Source organism: Carcharodon carcharias, chromosome 21 (genome assembly GCF_017639515.1).
Source record: "Carcharodon carcharias isolate sCarCar2 chromosome 21, sCarCar2.pri, whole genome shotgun sequence".
Lineage (NCBI taxonomy): Eukaryota > Metazoa > Chordata > Chondrichthyes > Lamniformes > Lamnidae > Carcharodon > Carcharodon carcharias.
Window position 1 is genome coordinate 4144081 of NC_054487.1, and position 22452 is coordinate 4166532.

The following is a 22452-nucleotide window of genomic DNA, read 5'->3' on the forward strand; positions in this document are numbered from 1 at the left end:
GAATCTTTTTCTGATCGCACCCTCCGATGAGCTGGCACAGCAGCTTTCCATTGCCTCTGACGTTCCTGCAGCCCAATGGTACTTGGTGATTCACCACGTCAGATTCCGACTCTGCACTAGCCTCTTATTTTCACACAGGGACAATATTAGAGCTGTTGGCTGTGAGGGTCAGACAAAGTGACGGGTCTTCATTATCAGTGTTGTCATGCCCCTCTCTCTCCTCTCTCTCTCTCCCGCTCCTCCTCTCTCCGTTCACCCTATACTCCCTCTCTCTCTTTCCATAACCACATTTTTCCCCTTCCCTCACTCTCAGCTGGGAAACTGTTAATTACTGTTTATAATTTCAAATATGAATTCACAGGTGGGGCTTAGGGTGCGGGATGGCGGTTGGTTTGGAAATTAAGATGCCCATAGTGCTACGATCTGCAGCTTTTACTTCATCCCAGACAGCAGGATGGCCGTGAGCTGGGAGTTCAGGAGGGTATTAGGCAGGAACATAGCATCATCCCAAATACTGACAGTGACATGGGATGCTACAGGCTCTGTCACAGCAGCTCCCATGGCAGAGATAACAATCACCTCCCTCACGCTCAGAGGGTGAAGGTTTGTTTGGTCCCCAGTTGTTTTCTGCCACTCCAAAACATATCAGGCCATTTTGTCCTGCACGAGTCCGAAGGCAGAATGTCAGTGATGATGTTGTACTGTGTTTGTACTGGGTAATGTGTCCCCTGAGGCTGAATAACTGGAGGTATGTTGATACAGTGGAAGTAGTGTGGAGCTCGTGTCTTTGAAAGGTGTGTTAGAGTGTGGTCGAGTGTTTGCATGTTTGGAATTGCTCCTGCATGTTTGGGGCTGCTGATTGATGAGTGATGGGATTCTGGTACATTCAGCTTTGTGGGAGACTGCTGCTGGTTGTGGGTCGGATATATCATATTGAGATAAATTAACTGCCATTCCCCACCCGTGTGAGCACATTAAGCTTCACTTGGCATTGATGCTGGGTTCTCGTGGCCAGACATTGAATTCCCTTTCCACCTGTTCCGATTCCCTTTGGATGGTGTTCCAATGTGCCTCCATCCACCTTCGTCCCAGATAACAAAGCGTATCACCTCCTGCCTAACTGCATGACCACTGCCCCCATTTTAACATCCACTAAACCGCGGAGCCCACTCTGCCATAGCATTGCATTGAAATATCTCCAATTACAACATTCAGAGTCAGCAGCATCAACCCCCTGCGTTTCGGTGCAGCTTTCCTTAGAGGGACTGACTATATTTAAGAGCTTCATGCTGGCTCAAACACGTGCCAGCCTCACACATTTAGTGTACCTGTTGACCACGTGTGGTGCTATGAAACAGGCGAATTCATCGAAATGTGGTATCAGCGCGCAGCCTCAACGGGAAAGGACACAGGCACATTAACGATCGTGACCCCCAGTTTTTTTTATATTCTCCGCCTCTGTCCATTTATGTTTATTTGTCTCTCTCTTTCTCTCTAGATCTCACATCTCTGCCTCTTCCTTATTGAATCAGAGATTGATGCTTCACATGAATCATTCACTGCCCAGCCCCTGCCTGTCAAACTGACCCAAACATAAACACCTCTGTCACTCTGAACCGTGCAGACACACACCAAAGATTGAACAAAGGAAGTCTATTGTGCCCACGTTGGCTCTTTCTAAGGCATATCCTAATCTATCTAATTAGTTCCTCACTACCCTGACTTCTGTATTTTTCCTTTTAAAGTATATGTTAACTTCACTTTTTAAACATATTATTGAATTTGCTTCTGGAATCTTGTAAGACTGTGGATTGCATATCCCAACAACTCTTTGTTTAAGATAGTTCTCCTCATTTCACAGCGGGCTATTTGTAAAATACATTAAACCTTTGTCTTATTATTCATGAAAATTCAGCTGCTTGAACAAGGTTCACTTTAATAACTCTGTCCAAACCTTTCATGAATTTGAATTATTAGATTAAATATCCCCTTGCACTTCACTGGTCTCCAGAGAGCAATCCCTGCTTTTGCAGTCTGTACTTGTAACTGAACTCCCTGATCCCTGGAAGCATTCTAGTAAATCATCTCTCTATCTGCAGTAAATCATAACAATTTATCCCAAAGATTGGTAATTAGATTTGAGCATAATTCTCCAGCTAGGATATAGCTAATTATATATAAAACTATTACTATTTCGTCCTGACTTTTGACCCTTTTTGTCTCTGTTAAGTCATTATTATTTTCACATTTTCCTCAACTTGACCTGGCACATTGAAAGATCTTGTCCAAATTTCCCAAATCCCAATTTCTACGATTTCCTTGAGAAGGCAATCAGGCTCGAAATTGCCAGGGCCTTTTTTTCCTCCATGCTGCGAATTCGGCTTTCCAGTACATAAATTAATACAGCCTATTTTTCCCTAGGTCATCCTTTTCCCCAAGTATTTCCATCTGCTCGTGCACGTTCCTGAAGGATTCTTTGAAACAACCGCCTTCATCGAGTCAGGAACATTTCTATCAGAACGGGAAGAGTTCGGAAAAGGTCTACAGAAACTTTCCATAAGATTTTGTTTTCAAATGTTAAGAGTGAGAACACACGGAGAACGAGTATTAATTGTGTGCGGGGTGCGGGGTGAGGGCGGGGGTGGTCTTGTGATCGAAGAGTCGTTTGAGGACACACCCAGCCACCAAGCTGCCAGAAACAGTGCGTCACTACTTCCTTAATGCCGGCACAGTGCTAATCATTTAAAATTGTATCTTTGGTCATGGGTGTGGCACCAAGTTACCTCCCAGACAGACAAGGCTCCGGAGCAGCAGCAGCAGCATGAAGAACATCCTTTACCAGCTGGACGGGCCATTAGGCAGGAGGAAGCTTAACGCCGAGCGACTGCAGGAATGAGGCATCAATATTCCAGCAGCACCCAAAGCAAAGTGCCTACAGAAACAGGCTCAATTACCTAGTCATTAGTGGGAGACAGGTCAGAAGGAGGCTGTGAATTTCGAGAAGGGTTGTGCCTGAGCTGTCTGCTTCCTCCACAAAGGCCTAGGAGAAATGTCACTCCAGAGAAACGAACAGCCATTGCCATTGAAGCTCTCCATGGCTCCTAACATTTTGGAATCCGGATACTTTCAAGGCTCATGCCTGACCTATATGGCATCTCCCAGTCAGATGTTCACAGCGGTATCCACACTGTGACAGGTGCCATTTTCTGCAGAGTAACTCAGTTAGTTTCTTACGACACTGACACAGCAACTCAGATGCAGAGGGTGACAGGTTTTGCCTTCACAGATGGCTTTCCACAGGTACTCGACATGGCTGACTGCATCATTTTGTGCGAAGGGCTCTCATACAGAATGTAGACCGCTACAAAAACAGAAAGAATTCCCACACTTTGAATGTACAGCTGTTCTGCCACCATAAAAGAATTACAGAATCACACAGAAGAGGTTCGTTGGCCCATCGATCCTTCACCGACACGAGAGAAACACCTGTCATACCTACCTTATCCCATTTACCAGCACTTGGCCATAGACTTGAAAGTTATGACGTCCCAAATGTTCACCCACGTATTTTTTTAAAGGATGTGAAGCAACCCGTATCCATCACCCTCCAAGAGAACGCATTCAAGACCACCATCACCCTCAGGGTCAAACGTTTACCTTCACATCTCCCGTAAACCTCTTGCACCTCACCTTGAACTTGTGTTCCTCGTGACTGAAACTTCAAATAATTGGAACAGCTGTTCCCTTTCCACCCTTTCCGTGCCCCTCATAATCATGTAAACCTCGTTCTGGTTGCCCCTCAGCCTTCGCTGCTCCAATGAAAACAACCCAATTCTATCCCACCTCTCTTCATAACTTAAGAGTTTCTGCTCAGGCAGCATACTGGTGAGTCTGCTCTGCACCCCCTCCAGTGGACTCACATCCTTCCTATAATATGGAGAACAGAACTTCACACATTACTCCAGCTGTGGTCTCACCAAGGTTGTATGCATATCCAATATGACCTCCATAATTTTCTAATCGATGCCTGGATTGATACAAGCATTTGTCCCTTATGCCTTTTTCACCACCCCAATCAATTTCCCTCCACCTTCAGAGATCTGTGAACACGCAGGCCAAGGTCCCTTTGTTCCACAAACTTCCTAGTGTGATGCCGTATATTGAATGCTTCCTTGTCAAATTACTCCTTCCAAATTGTATCACCTCATGGTTTTCAGTGTTAAATTCCATCTGCCACTTATTTGCCCATTTGACCATCACATCTTTATCTTCCTGTGGCCCTAAGCATTCAACTTCGCTCTTATCCACCCGGACAATCTTTGTATCATCTGCAAATTTACTAATCCTGCCTCCCACATAGGCTTCTGTGTCATTTCTATAAATAATGAATAATAGGGGACCCAGCACAGACCCCCATCGTCCGCCACTGAAAACAATTTGCAGTCACTAAAGCAGACTTCTGTCAACACCTTCTACCTCCTACAACGAAGCCAATTTTTAATCCACCTTATCAAATTTCCCTGTATCCCATGTGCATTTTGCCTTCTTTATATGTTTCCTACGTGGGACCTGTCAAAGGGTTTGCTGAGATCCATATCAGCTATTGCAACTGCACTACCCTCATCTACACACCTGGTCACCTTGTGAAAAAAAAATCAAATTTGTTGTGCTTTACTTCCCTCTCAGAAAGCTTTCCTGACTATCCCTGATCAATGCCTCTCCAAGTGGAAGGAGATTCTCTCTTGCAGAATTGTTTCCAATATTTTGCCCACCACTGACTTGAGAATCAGTGGTCTGTAGTTCACTGGCTTATTTCTTCAACACTTCTTAAATCACAGCTCCTGCGTGCCTGACCTTTTACACTGGGAGTATACACAAATCGTTTATTCCTCATGAATCGGGGCTGCCTCCAATGTTCACTCAAATCTGCACAGATGAATCCTCAGAGACAAGGTGGATCCTCTGAGGAGGGGGCTGCTCGCGCTCTCAGTTATTTAGTCCGTTTATTTTAAGTATTTCAGCATTCTGCCAACTTGAGATAAGATCATACAACTAATATTACATAAATAACAGAGAAGTAATGAGTATTGAACTTTCAAATGACGGTCGACAACTTAACAGAATACAAGGTGATCTCAAAAAACATAGACTAAATTAGCATTATAATGAATCGCGTGTCAATCTGTGTCTACCTGTGACCACAGAAAATAATATTCGTCCCAGAGGACAAATAATTTTAATCTTGTCCATTTTTTATCAGGCCAAGTGTTAACGAGAATCATGGAGCTGCCACATTTAACCTTTTCAATTTTTTACCGTAACATAGCACGTTACCCTGGGCCTTAGAGCGTCCCAGTCTACAACACGCAGTCAGGGATAACCCCCTGCTTTGGAAAACTATGTTTCTAATGAGCAAAGAGCGTATTTCACCGAGTTGACGATCCTCCAGCAGCTGTTGATATTTATGTCGATATCTGTCCCTGGGCATAGCCCATAGGGCACAGAGCCTTGTGTTAGGGAGCTGCTCGGGATGAACCTCGATAACAAACACTACATCACTCCCCAGACCTTCTTAACGGGACATTCCAGGAGGTGGTGGACGATGGACTCTTCCACACGATAGCCAACTTCAGGACAACGTGCAGCAAAAGCAATCTCTGTACATGCATCAAGGGTCTGACAGGGAGGGCCTTTGGGACCACCAGCCAAGCAATGGATTGGTGCTTTTTTGAAAGTTCTCAGATGAGACATTCTGTCAAACAGCTTTGAAACTCTGCTCAGTAAACCATCTGGCAGGATCTATTACCTGCTTTCCCCAAAGGGCCTTGAAGGTGTTACATGCAGGCCACTCCATGATGCACTTGTGTTCAGGGTTGTTTCTCTGCATAATATTGGATACAGGGGATAGGTAGTATGAAGCTGTTCAACTGCCTGGAGCAGGAAAGTGGCCGGACCCATGCTTCGTAGCTCCGGGGGCAGATAGAAAACATAGGAGCGGAAGATTAATCCATGTTTCAGGGCATGTGGGAATCAATGATCAAAACGGTCCTTGCAGTGCATCATCTTGGTCAGAGGCCGGCTCATCCTGCATCAATCCACATGATGGCTGCCTTGGAGGAGTTTGAACCAAGACCTGGAAGGGATAGCAGGGAGTTCAAAACACCAAAGACATGGCATTGTATCCATAATGCATCAGATGACTTGTTACAATTGCAATAGCTCATAGAGTCATAGATTTAAAAGTCTACAGAACATAATAATGCCCATTGGCCCATCGAGCTAGCAACAGTCAAACAAATACCAAACTATTCTGATCCCACTTTCCATCAATAAGCCCACAGCAATGGCTGGCATTGCATTGCAAGTGCACAACCAAAAACCTCTTAAATGATAAGACAGCTTCTGCCTCTACCACCTTTCAGGCAGTGAGTTTCAGGTTCCCACCAGCCACTGGTTGAAAAAAAATCTTCCGCATATCCCCTGTAAAACCCCTGTCCCTTACATTAAATCTATGTCCCCCCCCCCCGGTTATTGATTACTCCACCATGGGGCGAAGTTATTTCCTGTCTACCCTAACCATGCCCCACAAAATTTTATGCAACTCAATCATGTTTGCGCTTAATTTCGACTGCTCCAGAAAAAAATAACTCCAGCCTATCCAATCTCTCCTCAGAACTGAAACTTCCCATCGCAGGAAACATCCTGTTAAATCTTTCTGCACTCTCGCTCGTGCAGTCATATCCATCCTCTAAGCCTAAATCGTTAATAGATACCAAAAACAGAATTGCACCCAACAATGTTCCCTCTGGAACCGCACTGGACACAGGCACCCAGTCACAAAAGCACCCCTTGGCCATAATCCTCTGCTTCCTGCCAACCAACCAATTCTGGATCAAGTTTGCCAGCATTGTCGTGGGTCACATGAGCTCTTACTTTCATTATCAGGCTCACATACGGGGCATTATCAAAAGCCTTGATGAATTTCAAGTTGTCAACGTCAATTGCAGTGACCTCATCTGCGTACCTGGACACATCTTCGAAACATTCAATCATAATGCCCAGTCATGACCTCCCCTTAAAAAAAAACAATCTGACAGACGTTGATTAATTCTGTCCCTCAGAATTGCTTCCAATGGTTTCCCCACCTCTGAGGTTAAGTCGATTGGCCTGTAGTTCCCTGGTGTATCCTTCCGTTCCTTCTTGATTAACTGTACCATTTTGTCTTACCTCCAGTCCCCGGCACCTCTCCTGTGACCGGAGAGGTATTGAACATTATTGCCAGCGACCTTCCAATCTCCTCCTTTGCCTCACTCAACAGACTGGAAACATTTCTTCCTGGACTGGAGATTTATCTGCTTTTAACACTGCCTGACCACTTATAGGCTCGTCCCTTTCTATGCTAATTTAATTAATTATATCACAGTCCTTCTGCCTGATTTCCATTTACAAGTCATCCCCTTCACTTTTGAACAGCGGCACAACATATTTATTTCGAACAGTACACGCCTCTTACGACTCCATAGACAAATTACCCTTATGGGCCCACTCGTTTCCTTGTTATCCTCTTACACTTAAAGTACTTGTAAAAAAGCATTCGACTTTCCTCTATTTTACCTGATAATGTTGTTTCTATGCTACCTTTTTGCTCTCCTAATTTCCTTTGTAAGTTCCCACCAGCTCATTGCATATTCCTCGAGGTCTTCCGTAAGCATCCCTTTTTCTCTTTATCCAATCCTACATCTGACTTGACATCCAGGGTTCCATGGATGTTTTGGTCCCACCCTTTGCCTTAACTGGAATGTGTCGGCCCCGTGCTCTCCATAATTCCTTTTTGATTGAGTCCCACTGCTCTGTTGCAGGATTACCTGAAAGTAGCTGCATCTAGTCCACTCTAGCCAAATCATGTCTGATCTTATTAAGATCCGCCTTCCCCCAATTTTGAACTCTGATTCCTGGCCTATCCTTCTCCTTTCAAATAACAACTTTGAACCTAACGGGGCATTGATCAATCTCGCAAAATGCTCCCTCCCTGATACCTCAACCATTTTTCCAGCTTTATTCACGATAACAAAGCTCAGGTTCGCCCCCCTCAATTGTAGGACGTTCTACATACTAGATTAAAAACCTCTGCTGGATGCATTTTATGAATCCCACTACCCCTGAATCTATCAAACTATGACTAACAAAGTTGAAATAATCCACTTGTACAAGCCTAGTACTTTTTCACTTCACTGAGAATTGCCAGCATACCTGCTCTTCTATTCTGCTCAGGCTGTTCGGGGTCCTGTAGAAGACATCCAGCAAAGTGAATGTTTCTTATTTAATTTTCAGTTCTACCAATGTGGATTAATTTGGGGAGCCTTCTAAGATGTCATCCCTAATTACTTCTGCAATTGATTTCTTGATCATTTTTCGATACCCCATACCCTCTTAACTCCTTTTCTTTGTCGGCTAATTACTCTAAGTCTTGGAATATTGAGCAGCCAGTCCTGCCCCTCTCTCAGCGATGTCTCAGTGACAGCAACGACATCATACTCAAATGTGTTAATTTGTGCCCGTAACTCATCTGCCTTATTTCTCATCCTCCTTGTATTAAACCAAATACCATCCAACTTTGCCTTATCAGGCCTGCAATTTCTTGGCCTTCCAAATTCATTTGCTCCATCTTCCAATTGTGTCTGGTCATCTTCCCCTGATGTACCACCTCTCAGGATGCTAGCCCCCTGCCAATTTAGTTTAAACCATCCCCAACAGCACTAGCAAATCTGCCCACAAGAACGTCAGTCCCATTTCGGTTCAGGTGCAATCCATAAGACATAGGAGCAGAAATTAGGCCAATCAGCTCATCGTGTCTGCTCCGCCATTCAATCTTGGCTGATAGGTTTCTCAACCCCATTCTACCGCCTTCTCCCCATAACCTTTGATCCCCTTACCAGTCAAGAACCCACCTATCTCGCTCTTAAATACACTCAATGACTTGGCCCCCATAGCCTTCTGCAGCAATGAATTCAATAGATTCACCACTCTCTGGTGAAAGAAGTTTCCCTTCATCTCCTTTCTCAAAGGTCTTCCCTTGACTCTGAGGCTGTGCCCTCGGGTCCTATTCTCTCCTACTAATGGAAACATCTTCCCCACGTTCACTCAGTCCAGGCCTTTCAGCATTCTGTAGGTTTTAATCAGATCCCCCCTCATCCTTCTAAACTTCATCGAGTCCTCAAACGTTCCTCATTTGTTAGGCCTTTCATTCTTGGGATCATTCTCTTGAACCTCCTCTGGACCCTCTCCAGGGCCAACACATCCTTCCTGAGATATGGTGCCAAAAATTGCACACAATATTGGAAATGTGGTCTGACCAGAGCCTTATAAAGACTCAGCAGCACATCCCTGCTTTTACGCTCAAGTCATCTCGAAGTAAATGCCAGCATTGCATTTACCTTCCTAACTAATGACTCAACCTGCAAGTTAACCTTAACAGAATCCTGGACTAGGACTCACAAGTCCCTTTGCACTCCAGATTTCTGAATTCTCTCCCCATTTAGAAAATAGTCTATGCCTCAAAACTTCCAACCAAAGTGCATGACCTCACACTTCCCCACGTTATATTCCATCTGCCACTTCTTTTCCCATTCTCCTAATCTGTCCAAAAACCTCTACAGCCTTCCCACCTCGTCAATACTACCTGTCCCTCCACTTATCTTTGTATCATCTGCAAACTTAGCCAGGATGCCGTCAGATCCTCCACCTGGATCATTAATGTATAAAGTGAAATGTCGTGATCCCAAAACTGACCCCTGCGCAACACCACTAGTCACCAGCTGCCATCCTGAGAAGGACCCACTTATCCCCAATCTGTGCCTCCTGCCAGACAGCCAATCTTCTATCCAAAACAAAAACAGAATTACCTGGAAAAACTCAGCATGTCTGGCAGCATCGGTGGAGAAGTAAAGAGTTGATGTTTCGAGTCCTTATGAGGCTTCGACATAATCTTCTATCCATGCTAGTACCTCGCCTCTAACACCATGGGCTCTTATCTTACTGAGTAGCCTTCTGTGTGGTACCTTGTCAAAGGCCTTCTGGAAGTCCAAGTAGATAACATTCATTAGCTCTCCTCTGTCTAACCTACTGGTTACCTCCTTAAAGAATTCTAACAGATTTGTCAGGCATGAACTCCCCTTGATGACTTTGCCCGATTTTACCATGCACTTCCAAGTATTCTGAAATCTCATTCTTAATAATGCACTTTAAAATCTTACCAACTTCTCAAAGGCTTTGGTGAAATTCATACAAACTATATCAACTGCACAACCTTCATTTACACACCTGGCCATTTCCACAAAAAAATCAATCAAAATGTTGGGCATGACCTCCTTCTGAAAAAGCCATGCTGACTATCCCTGATCAAGCATTGCCTCTCATAGTATAGACAGATTTCTGCTGCAGAATTTTCTCCAATAGTTTCCCTACCCCTGACTTGAGACACAGTGGTCTGTAATTCCCTGGCTTTTCTCTACAACCCTGTTAAATAGCGGTTCCTGCGTGCCTGCCCTCTTACCCTGGGAATTTTCAAGTCTCGCTTATTCGTCATTAATCAGGGCTGCCTCCAATGTTCACCCCAACTCCAAAGCTGCACGGATGGATAGTCGGAGCCAAGGGGGACCCTTTGAGGAGGAGGCTGTTCATTGCAGTCAGTCATTTAGTCAGTTTTCTTGAATTATTTCAGCATTCTGCCTACTTGTGATAAGATCAGCCAACGTACATTACATTCATGACTTAGACATAATTTGGAATGAACTTTTCAAAGACAGTAGACAACTCAACAGAATACAACATGTTCTCAGAAAAAAAATAGACAACATTAACATTGTAATGAAACACGTGTCAAATTGTGTCTACCAGTAACAACAGAAAATTATATTCGTGACAGGGAAAGAGATGATTTAAACATTGTACCTTCGTTACCAGACCAAAAATTAATAAGAATCACAAAGCTGCCACTTTTAACCTTTTCAAGTATATAGCACGTGGTCCCGGGCCTTGGAGTGTTCCAGTCTGGCAACACTCAGTCATGGATAACCCCCTGCTTTGGAAAACAAAGAGGCTTCAAACGAGCAAAGAGCGTATTTTACCGCGTTGACAATATTCCAGCAGCTGTTTATATTTATCTCGAAATGTGTCCTTGGGCACAGCCTGTAGAGCACCGTGTCTTATGTCACGAAGCTGCTTGTGGTGAACCTCAATAAAAACACTGTATCTCTTCCCAGAAATTCTTCTTAATGGGACATTCCAGTAGGTGGAGGACAATGATTTCTTCAACCCCATGGCCAACATGAGGACAACGAGCAGCGGATGTAGTCTCTGTGCATGCAGCAAGGGTTTGACGGGCAGGGCCTTTTGGACCACGAGCCAAACAATGTATTGGTGCTCGTTTGAAATTTCTGGGATGAGACAGTCTGCCAAACGGCACCATCCTTCAAAATCCACAACCTGCATTATCCAAAGGCCTTGAGGGCTTTACATGCAGGCCACTCCCTGATGCACCTGTGTTCAGCGTTATTTTCTGCCTAAACTTTGATATGGTCAATAGATCATATGAAACTGTCCAACTGCCTGGAGCAGCAAAGTAGCCAGGCCCATGCTTCGTAACACCGGGGGCAGATAGAGGACATGGGAGCAGAAAGTTAATCCATATTTCAGGACATGCGGGCGTCAATGGGCACTGCAGTCATTACAGGGCATCATCTTGGACACAGACCGGTTCATCCAGCATCGCTCCACATGATGGCTGCCTTGGAGGAGTGTGATCCAGGACCTGGAAGGGATAGCAGTGAGTTCAAAACACTAAGAACATTGTATTGCATCCATCAAGAATCTGACGACATGTTACACATTTGAAAGTTCATAGAGTCAGAGACTCAAAGGCCTGTGGAACAGAATATTTCAATGCGGCCCAAACGAGCCTGCGCCGGTGAAACGAAAACCTGACTCTTCTGATCCCACTTTAGAACAATAGGCTCACAGCCGTGTTTGGAATTCCATAGCAAGTGCACCACACAACCGAATACTTCTTAAATGTTACGAGAGTTTCTGCCTCTAACACCCTTTCAGGCAGTGAGTTTCAAATTCCCACCACCCGCTAGTTGAAAACAATCTCCCTCACATCCACTCTAATACTCCTGCCCCTTAGATTAAATTTATGTCCCCTGGTTTTTGATCCCTCCAGCAAGGGGAGAAGTTACTGCCTGTCTACACTAACCATGCCCCTCATAATTATGCACACCTCAATCATGTCCGCGCTTAATATCCTATGCTACAGAAAAAAATAACCCCAGCCTATCCAATCTCTCCGCATATGTGAAAATCCCCAGACCGGACAACATCCTATGAAATCTCCTCTGCACTCTCTATAGTGCAATCGCATCATCCCTATGAATCTAAATCGTGAATAGATACCACAAACAGCATGGTACCCAACAATGTTCCCTCTGGAACCCCACTGAACACAGTTACCCAGTCACAAAACACACCCCATAGCCATCATCTTCTCCTTCCTGCCAACCAACCACTTCTGGATCAAGTTGGCCAAAATTGCATGGATCCAATGGTCTCTTACTTTCGTTATCAGGCGCACATACGGGGCCTTATCAAAAGCCTTGCTGAAGTCCAAGTTGACAACGTCAATTCCAGGGACCTAATCTGCACACCTGATCAACTCTCCGAAAAGTTCAATTAGATTGACCAGTCATGATCTACCCTTAAAAAAAAACATGTTGACAGACGTTCATTAATTCCTGCCTCTGCAGGTGTAGATTAAGTCTGTTGGTCAGAATTGCTTCCAATGCTTTCCCCACCACTGATGTTAGGTCGACTGGTCTGCAGCCCACAGGTTTTTCCCTCTTGAATAACGGTATCACATTGGCTGACCTCTATTAACCTGGCACCTCTCCTGTAGCCAGTGAGTTATTGAAAATTATTGCCACGCCCCTCCTACCTCCTCTATTGCCTCACTGTACAGATTGGACACATTCCATCCGGGACTAGAGATTTATTTGCTTTTAATCCTGCCTGACATCTTAGAACCTCCTCTATTTCTATGTTAATTTATTTAATTATATCACAGTACTTCTGGCTGATTTCAATGGCCATGCCATCCCACTCACTTTTGAAAAGCGGAACAAAATATTCACATTGAACCCTGCATACCTTTTCCGGCTCCACACACAAGTTACACTTAATGGGCCCTACCATTGTTATCATCTTGCCCTTAATATACTTGTAAAATAGCTTTAACTTTTCCTCTCTTTTGATGCCAATATTTTTGTCATGCCCCCTTATAGGTCTCCTAATGTCCTTTTGAAGTTTCCCCCTACTCATTCTATGCTCCTCTCGGGCTTCCGCTGGCACCTGGCAAAAGCCTCCCTTTTTATCTTTATCCAATCCTATATCTCAATCGACATCCTGCATTCCCTGGAAGCATTGCTCCCAAGCTTTGCCTTAATTGGAATATGTTGGCCCTGTGCTCTCCCGAATTCCTTTTTGAATGAGTCCCGCTGGTCTGTCATAGATTTACCTAAAATTAGATGCTCCTAGTTCGCTCTAGCCAAATCATATCTGATGTTATTAAAATCGGCAATCCCACAATTTAGAAATTTGAATCCTGACCCATCCTTGTCCTTTTCCATAACAAGCTTGATCCTAATGGAGTTTTGATCAATCTCTGCAAAATGCTCCCCCAATGATAACTGTACCACCTGCCCAACTTCATTCAGTAAAATTTAGTCCAGAATGCCCCCCCACCCCCACCTCATTTGTAGGACTTACCACAGTATGGCTTAAAATGCCATCCTGAATGCATTTTAAGAATTCCACTACCATTGAACCTATCACACTATGACTAACTAAATTAATGATGCGGAGGGTGAAATGGCCCACTTCTGCCACCCTATTATTTTTACACTTCACTGAGATTTGCCAACATACCTGCTCTTGAATTACTCTCAGGCTCTTTGTGGTCCTGTAGCAGACACCCAGCAATGTAAATGGTCCTTATTCAATTTTCAGTTCTACCAATGTGGGTCCATTTGAGGAGCCTTCTAAGATGTCATCTCTAATTATTGCTGTAAGTGATTCCTTGATCAATTTTGCGATAACCCATCTACTCTTACATCCTTCCCTGTCTAGAATGATGACCCTATATCTTGGAAGATTGGGCTGCCAATGCTGCCGCTTTCTCAACCATGTCTCTGTGACAGCAATGACATCATACTCAAATGTGTTAAGTTGTTCCCTCAACTCATCTGCCTTGTTTCTTATACTCATTGTATTGAACTAAATCCCAACCAACCTTGCCGAACACCCCTGTCCCTTAACTGGTCTCTAATTTATATGCCTTCCAGATTCACTTGCTCTAACTTCTAAATTAGTCTGTTCATCTCCACCTGCTCAACCTCCTCTGAGGATGCTACCCCCCCTGCCAAGTTCGTTTGAACCATCCCCAACAGCACTACCAAATATGCCCTCAGTGATGTTGGTCCCGTTTCGATTCAGGTGCAAGATGCACCCCATGTACCGGTCACAGCGCCCCTAGAAACATTCCCAATGTTCCATAAATCTACAGCGGTCCCTCATGCACCATCTCTCCAGTCACGCATTCATCTGGATGAACCTGCTCTTTCTGCATTCCTAGAACGTAGCACTGGAAATAATCCAGAGATTTGTACCATATAGGTCCTGTTTTCAATTTGTTTCCTAGCTCCATAAAATTCTTCTTGCCGGGCCTTTTCCCTCTATCTACCTATGTCATTGATAAATGATGTGTAACATGATAACTGTCTGCTTGACCGCCCCCTTTATAATGACCTGCAGCGATTGAGCATAATTCTTGACCCTGGCACCAGGGAGGCAACAGACCATCCTGGAGCCATGACTATGGCCGCAGAAATGATGGTCTGTTCCCCTTTCTATCCAGCCTGCTACCACTTTTGCTCTTCCGATCTTTTTCTTCCACGTTGTGTGTGTGTGCGTGTGTGTGTGCGTGTGCGCGCGCGCAGGCTTACAGGGGTGTGTGTGCTTCTCTGTGTGCTGTAAGCGTGCACTGGTGAATGTGTATTTTTAGTTGTATATATATGTATTCCTATGTGTGCATTTCTGCGTGTGTTTGTGTGCATGTGACTGAGGGTGAGTCTGCTTCTGTACCCTTGTCTGTGATTAATAGCATGTTGGTGTGATAGTTAGTGAGTATGTCTGTCTCTGTATATGTTTGTGTGTGAGCCTGTGTGTGCATGCGTGTTTGTTTGTGTATGTGTGTGCTTACATGGATGTGTGTTATAGAGAGACTGTGCTTGAGTGTGTGCAAGTGTGTTTGTGTATTCCAGCATGTGCCTTTCTGTGTGTGTGCTTCTGCCCGTGTGTGTGTGTGTGTATGTGTGTGCGCATATGTCTTTCTGTCTGTGGGTTCTTTGGTCCTTCTGCTTTTTGTGTGTGTGTCTGCTCGTGTTTCGTGTTTGTGTATGGTGTGTCTGTGAGTGTGTGTGTGTGTGGGTGGGCGTGTGTTTGTTTCATGTATACATTAGGCGAGAAGCTCACTTTCCTGCCTCTCCTTTGGGACGATATTCACGTTTTGTGTTGCTCGTGGTATGCCGGTTTGAAGTGTGAAACCGCCTTCCTCCTGCTAATCCAGGCTCCCTCCATCACCCCCTCCTGTCATTCCTGTTCATTCGCAAAGTGTAAAATTTTGGATTTCCTACGACTCTTCATCTCTGAGTCTCTGGGATTCTTCCCACTGCCATTACCCTGGAGTCTCCTTCGGGCTCTGCTTCTCACTAAAATGTGTCTGACGTTGAGAACATTCAGTTGCAGAATCAGGACAAATGCGGCGCCAGGTGTTAGAATTTGGTGGAGAAACTCGATTGTTATCCAGAATGGATCAAACCAAGCACCTGGCATGATATATCAATATCAGGGGCGGTTCATCAGCACATATCTACCGGTTAAATGAAATACCAGAACATGCTTTTTAAGCTGTTCACCACAGTCATTGTTCTCAGTACCACAGCCGCCACAGTTTTCTCGTGGTAATATTTACTTTTCAGCTGCAAGCAACAAATGGTCACAAATCGTCACAAGTTTCCATTGGCTGAGCTGCCAGTCCATCATGGACAGCTCTCACAGATTGGACAGAAACACACACCTCCTAATATTCTTACCTCCTCATTGGCCAGGCTGCCCGTCCATAATGGTTAATTCTCACTGCTCGGAAAGAAAGAACACTCATACCATCTCCACCCTCCGATTGGCCAGGCTGCCTGTCCATCTCTGCGATCCCTCACAGTGATTGGACCGGAACAAATCTATCGACAAACGTTCAGACAATTCCCAGAGAGTACCGGGGGGTGGGGCCAGAGGAAGTGAGGTCATACAGAGGAAAGCAAAGTTCATGGGTTAAGTGATTAGGGTCAAACAAATGTCAACAATGGAGGTTGGAGGGAATTAGAGAGAGAGAGAGGGTAGATACAGAGCGTGAAGGGGGGAGACAGGCAGAGGGAGATTAAGCAGATCAGGAAGAGGGGAATAGGAAAATATAAACTAGGATAGGAGTAGGTCATTTAGCCCTTTAAGCCTGCTCCGCCATTCATCATGATCATCCAACTCAATAGCGTGCTCCCGCTTTTCCCCCATAAATTTTGATCCTTTTCACGTGAAGAGCTATACCTAACTCCTTACAAGCGTACAATGTCTTGGTCTTAAACACTTACTGTGGTACCGAACTCCATAGGCTCACCGCTTTCTGGTTAAAGAAATTTGTCCTCATCTCAGTCCTAAATGGACTACCACATATCCTCAGACTGTGACCACTGGTTCTGTACTCTCCCACCATCCTTCCTGCATCTACCCTATCTAGTCTTATGAGAAATCTACAGGTTTCTATGAGATCCCCCCTCATTCTTATGAACTACAATGAATATAATCCCAACTGACTCAATGTCTCCTCAGATGGCAGTTTTGCCACCCCAGGAATCAATCAGGTAAACCTTCGCTGCACTCCATCTGTAGCAAGTACAGTCTTCCTCTGACAAGGAGACCAAAACTGCACACAATTTTCCAGGTGTTGTCTCACCAAGGCCCTGAACAATTGCCACAAGTCATCCCTGTTCCTGCATTCATATCCTTTGGCTATGAAGGCCAACATACCATTTGCCTTCTTTACCTTCAGCGACTGGTGTACAAGGACACCCAGGTCTCGTTGCACAATGCTTTTTTTTTGCAAAAATATACTTTATCCATAAATCTTCAAAAACATTTCGAACATTTTAAATCACCCTTACAAAAATACAAACAGGTTCAACTCTTACAAACTGAAACACAAGGTGTATCAGAAAAAAACAATGAATATTTCAATCATTAGCAGACATACATTTTAATCTGTACAGACTGAGAGGCTCTTTACAGTTCCCAGCCCCCCAGTGCACTGTGGCAGAAAGGTCTTAGGCAACGACCCTTCCCTATTGTGCCTTTGCAGCGGCTGCCCCAAGCTTAACTGTGTCCCTCAGCACGTAGTCCTGGACCTTGGAAAGTGCTAGTTTGCTACACTCGGTCGGGGAGAACTCTTTGCGCTGGAAAACCAACAAGCTTCGGACAGACCAAAGAGCATCTTTCACCGAGTTGATGATCCTCCAGCTGCAGTTGATGTTTGTCTCGGTGTGTGTCCCTGGGAACAGCCCGTAGAGCACAGAGTCCTCTGTCACAGAACTGCTCGGGATGAACCTCGACAGCAACCACTGCAACCCTCTCCAGACCTTCTTTGCAAAGACACAATCTACAAGGAGGTGAACAACGGTCTCTTCCCCACCACAGCCTCCTCGAGGGCAACGTGCTGAGGGGGTGAGACTCCTGGCGTGTAGGAAGGATCTTACAGGGAGGGCCTTTATCACCACCAGCCAAGCTACATCTTGGTGTTTGTTGGAAAGTTCTGGTGTTGAGGCATTCTGCCAAATTACTTTGTCAGTCTGCTCAGGGAACCATCCCACAGGATCCACCCTCTCCTTTTCCCTCAGGGCCTTTAAGATGTTACGTGCCGACCACTGCCTGACGGACTTGTGGTCGAAGGTGTTTCTCTGCTTAAATTTTCCCACGAGGGACAGGTGGTACGGCACGGTCCAACTACTTGGAGCGTTCCGCGGCATCGTGGCCAGACCCATCCTTCGCAACACCGGGGACAGGTAGAACCTCAGCATGTAGTGACACTTGGTGTTTGCATACTGAGAGTTTAAGCACCGCTTGATGCAACCGCACACAAAGGTGGCCATCAGTATGAGGGCGATGTTGGGCACGTTTTTCCCCCCTTTATCTAGAGGCTTGTACATCGTGTCCCTGCGGACAGGATCCATTTTCGACCGCCAGATAAAGCGGAAGATGGCTCGGGTGATCGCCACCACACAGGAGTGTGGAATGGGCCAGACCTGTGCCACGTACAGCAACAGCGAGAGTGCCTCACACCTGATGACCAGGTTCTTAACCGCAATGGAGAGGGAGCGTCGCTCCCACATGCCCAGTTTCCATTTCACCATAGACACTTGCTCCTGCTAGTTTCTAACGCGTGCCCTGGTCCCTCCGAACCATATCCCCAGCACCTTCAGGCTGTCAGCCCTGACAGTGAAGGGGACAAAGGATCGGTCAGCCCAGTTCTCAAAGAACATGGCCTCGCTCTTCCCAAGAATTACCTTGGCTCCCGAGGCCAGTTCAAAATGGTTGCAGATGTGGATAAGTTTGTGCACCGACAGCGGATCAGAGCAGAAGATGGCGACATCGTCCATGCACAGGGAGACTTTGATCTGAGTGCCTCCACTACCTGGGATCGTCAATCCTCTTCTGCCGGGATGCTTCCTGATGGACTCAGCAAAGCGTTCTATGCAACACATGAAAAGAACAGGCAAGAGAGGGCAGCCCTGCCTGACTCCAGATTTAATAGGAAAGCTATCTGATTCGCACACATTGATTGAGACTGCACTACTGATGTTAGCGTAGAGCAGTTGGATCCAATTGCGAAGTACCTCCCCAAACCCCATTTTGGAGAGCACTTCCACCATGTAGGTTTGCGATATTCTGTCAAAGGCCTTCTCCTGATCCAGGCTGATGAGGCAGGTATCCACACCCCTGTCCTGTACGTAGGCAATCGTATCCCTGAGCAGCACGAGGCTGTCAGAGATCTTCCTGCCCGGCACAGTGCAGGTCTGGTCAGTCTGGATTAACAATTCCAGAGCGGATTTGACCCAATTGGCGATGACCTTGGACAGAATTTTATAGTCCACATTCAACAGTGAAATGGGTCGCCAATTTCTAATTTCCTCCCTTTCCTCCTTGTGCTTTTAGATGAGGGTGATAATGCCTTTCCTCATGGATTCTGACATACTGCCGGCCAGGAGCATACTCTCGTACACTTCTAGCAGGTCTGGGCCGATCCAGTCCCACAGAGCCGAATACAACTCCGCCGGCAAGCCTTCGCTTCCGGGATTTTTACTCTTCTCGAAGGACTCAAGGGCCTCAGTCAGTTCGTCAGGAGTTAGCGCTTTGTCCAGACTTTCCTGTGCACTGTCATCTAAGACCTCCGTGAAAGAGGACAGGAAGGACTGGGAGGCCGTGCTGTCTGTGGGCTTTACGTCATACAATCCGGCATAGAACGATTTGCTAATCCTCAAAATATCAGATTGCAATGACTTAACTGAGCCGTCTTCTTCCTTCAGGCTGCTGATCACAGAGCTCTCGCTGTGTACCTTTTGCAAGAGGAAATGTGAGCACGTCTCATCCTGCTCTACAGTGCAGACTCTGGAACTGAAGATGATCTTGGAGGCCTCCGAGGCAAAAAGTGAGGCTTGCTGGCTCTTCACCTCTTGGAGTTCCTCCTTGATATCGACCCCCATCGACCGTCTTTCTGGAGTCGGGACATTTCCCTCTGTTCCTTTCTAGCTTTCTGGGTGCCATTGAGGACAAAAAAACCTCTTGATGTTTCCCTTGATCGCTTCCCACCAGTGTGTCAGGGACTCATAGTGGGGTTTCATGGTTCTCCAACCTTTTTAATCCCTCTTGAGCTCCTCAATGTTCTCTGGAGTCAGCAGTTGCACGTTTAGCTTCCATACCTTCCTGCCAACCCTCTGGTCCTTCTCTAAGTGGCAGTCAGCCAGTAGGAGGCAGTGGTCAGAGAAGAACACCGGCTTGACGTCGCTGGATCTGAATGCAAATGCACTGGACACAAACAGGAAGTCTATCCTGGAACAGACGAACCCCTCAGGCCGCGACCAGGTGTATCTATGCTGCACTCCATCTGCAGGGTTGCTGAAGACATCATGCAGCTTGGCATCCTTTACTGTTTCCATCAGGGATCTGGATGTAGCATCCAATCTGCTGTCAGTCCTGCCGGATCGTCCAGCCACATCGATGATGCAGTTGAAGTCACCGCCCAGAATGACCAGCCTGGAGGTTGCCAGCAGCTGTGGGAGCTGCTGAAAAACCTCCAGCCGCTCAGCCCCTTGTGACGGGGCATAGACGTTAATTATCCGGAGTGGAGCATTCTTATACATTACGTCTGCTACGAGGAGGCGCACGCCCACCACTTCCTTAACTTGGGAGACGGTGAAGCTGCCTCCCAACAGCAGAATCCCCAGGCCGGAGGAACGAGAGTCGTTTCCTCCTGACCAGATCGATGGCCCATGGGACCACCATCATGACCATGGCCTGTAGGAGCTGAGGTGCGGTATCGCACACTCCTGTAGAAACAGCAGTTCAGGTTTGACCTTGGCAAGGTAGTCCAATGTTGCAACACATCGCGTAGTAGATTTAATGCTGCGCATATTTATGGATACAATCTTTACACCCATTTTAAAGCAGTTAGTCGCTTACGAAACCTGTTGTCTCTGAGAATTCCTTCATGCCCGTGGTGTGCTCAAATTGCTTCACTTTGTATGGGCTGAGGAAAGCATCCTGAACCTCCCCATTGGAGATGTTCTGCTCGGGTGGCATCTGGGGGTCCGTGCAGAGAGCGGGGTTTGAAATGTCCTCTGTTGGAGAAGGTTCTCCAATCCTCTCCCCCTCTGGGGCATTGCTGCTCCCGGCTTCCCGGAGCTGGGGTGCGCTGAGCGCCTCACTGCTCCCAGATTCCTGGGGTTGTGGTGCACTGGCCTCTTTCGGTTGTGGGCCAAGTTGGGGTACGCTGGTCTCCTCATTGTCACCAATGTTCTGGAGCTTGGGTGACTCATCCTCCAACTCCCTAGCGTTTTGCCGCTTCTTCTGTTGGCGCCACCCTGGCCCTTCTTCGTCCGAAGAGCTGCTGCTCTTGTTATCCGTGTCGGATATGAGACACCTCTTGACTCTTATCTGGGATGTGGCTTGGTTTCTTTTTAGCTCCTTCTTCCTTTTGGCTCTCTTCACCAGCTGCCACTCCCCCTGCTGCTTTCCCACTGCTGCCTCCTCCTCCTCCGTTGATTCGCTCTCCTGAGGAGTGGGATGTTCAGGGGGCAGTGCTGTTGATTGGCTGTCTGCTGCCTCAGTTGTTTCCTCCACCTTGTCTCTCTCTGTGTCCTCCTTTGTCCCGATGTTTTCCCTGGGGGCCTTGGTGGTTGGTGTGACACGAGGCATTTCTTCTGCTTCCCCCTCGTTGGCTTTAGCTGCCTGTGTATAAGTATGGCAACGTTTGGGGCAGGTCTTGTAGAGGTGACTTGCCTGGCCACACAGGTTGCAGCACTTAGCCTGTTTACAATCTTTTGTCTGGTGCCCTTCCTTTATGAAGTTCTTGCAGAGGACAGCACTGCAAGTGGCCGCCACATGACCAGACTTGCCGCATGAGTGACAAAGTTTGGGTTGCCCAGCATAGACAAGGTAACCACGGCTTCCCCCGATAGCGAATCTGGAAGGGGGGTGGAAAATGGCTCCCTTACCGTCGGTCTTGAGCGTTACCTTAACCTGGCGTTTACATGTCCAGATCCCCAAAATATCTTTAACTTCAGTGCAGCTCCCAACCTTATCGAAGTACCTGGTAAGGAAGGTGAGCATGTCAGCGACAGGGATGTAGGGGTTGTACAGATGCACCATCGCAACCCTTTCACGCTGCAACGGTAGAACAAAGAATGGCTCCGCCGTCAGGATCTTCATTTTTGGCAGGTCTTTCTTTTCCTCAAACACCTTCAGGAGTTTGACACAAGCTGCCACATGCTTGAAGGTCACATCAAAGAAACCAGCGCTGAGGAAATCCTGTAGGCAGTAGATAACCGCAGCCTCAAAACCACACAACTTGAATAAGATCCTCTTCGTGAAGAAGGTCCTATCCATTCCTGTTCCTTGTTCGCTACCCTTCACCATGACTCGGATGGTGTTAGGTATCCCATGGTAAGGGGTTTGACTGGTTATAGCCATTGATCTTTCCCTGGCAGAAACGCGATGAAGGTCTCTCTCCTGCCAGGTCTCGTT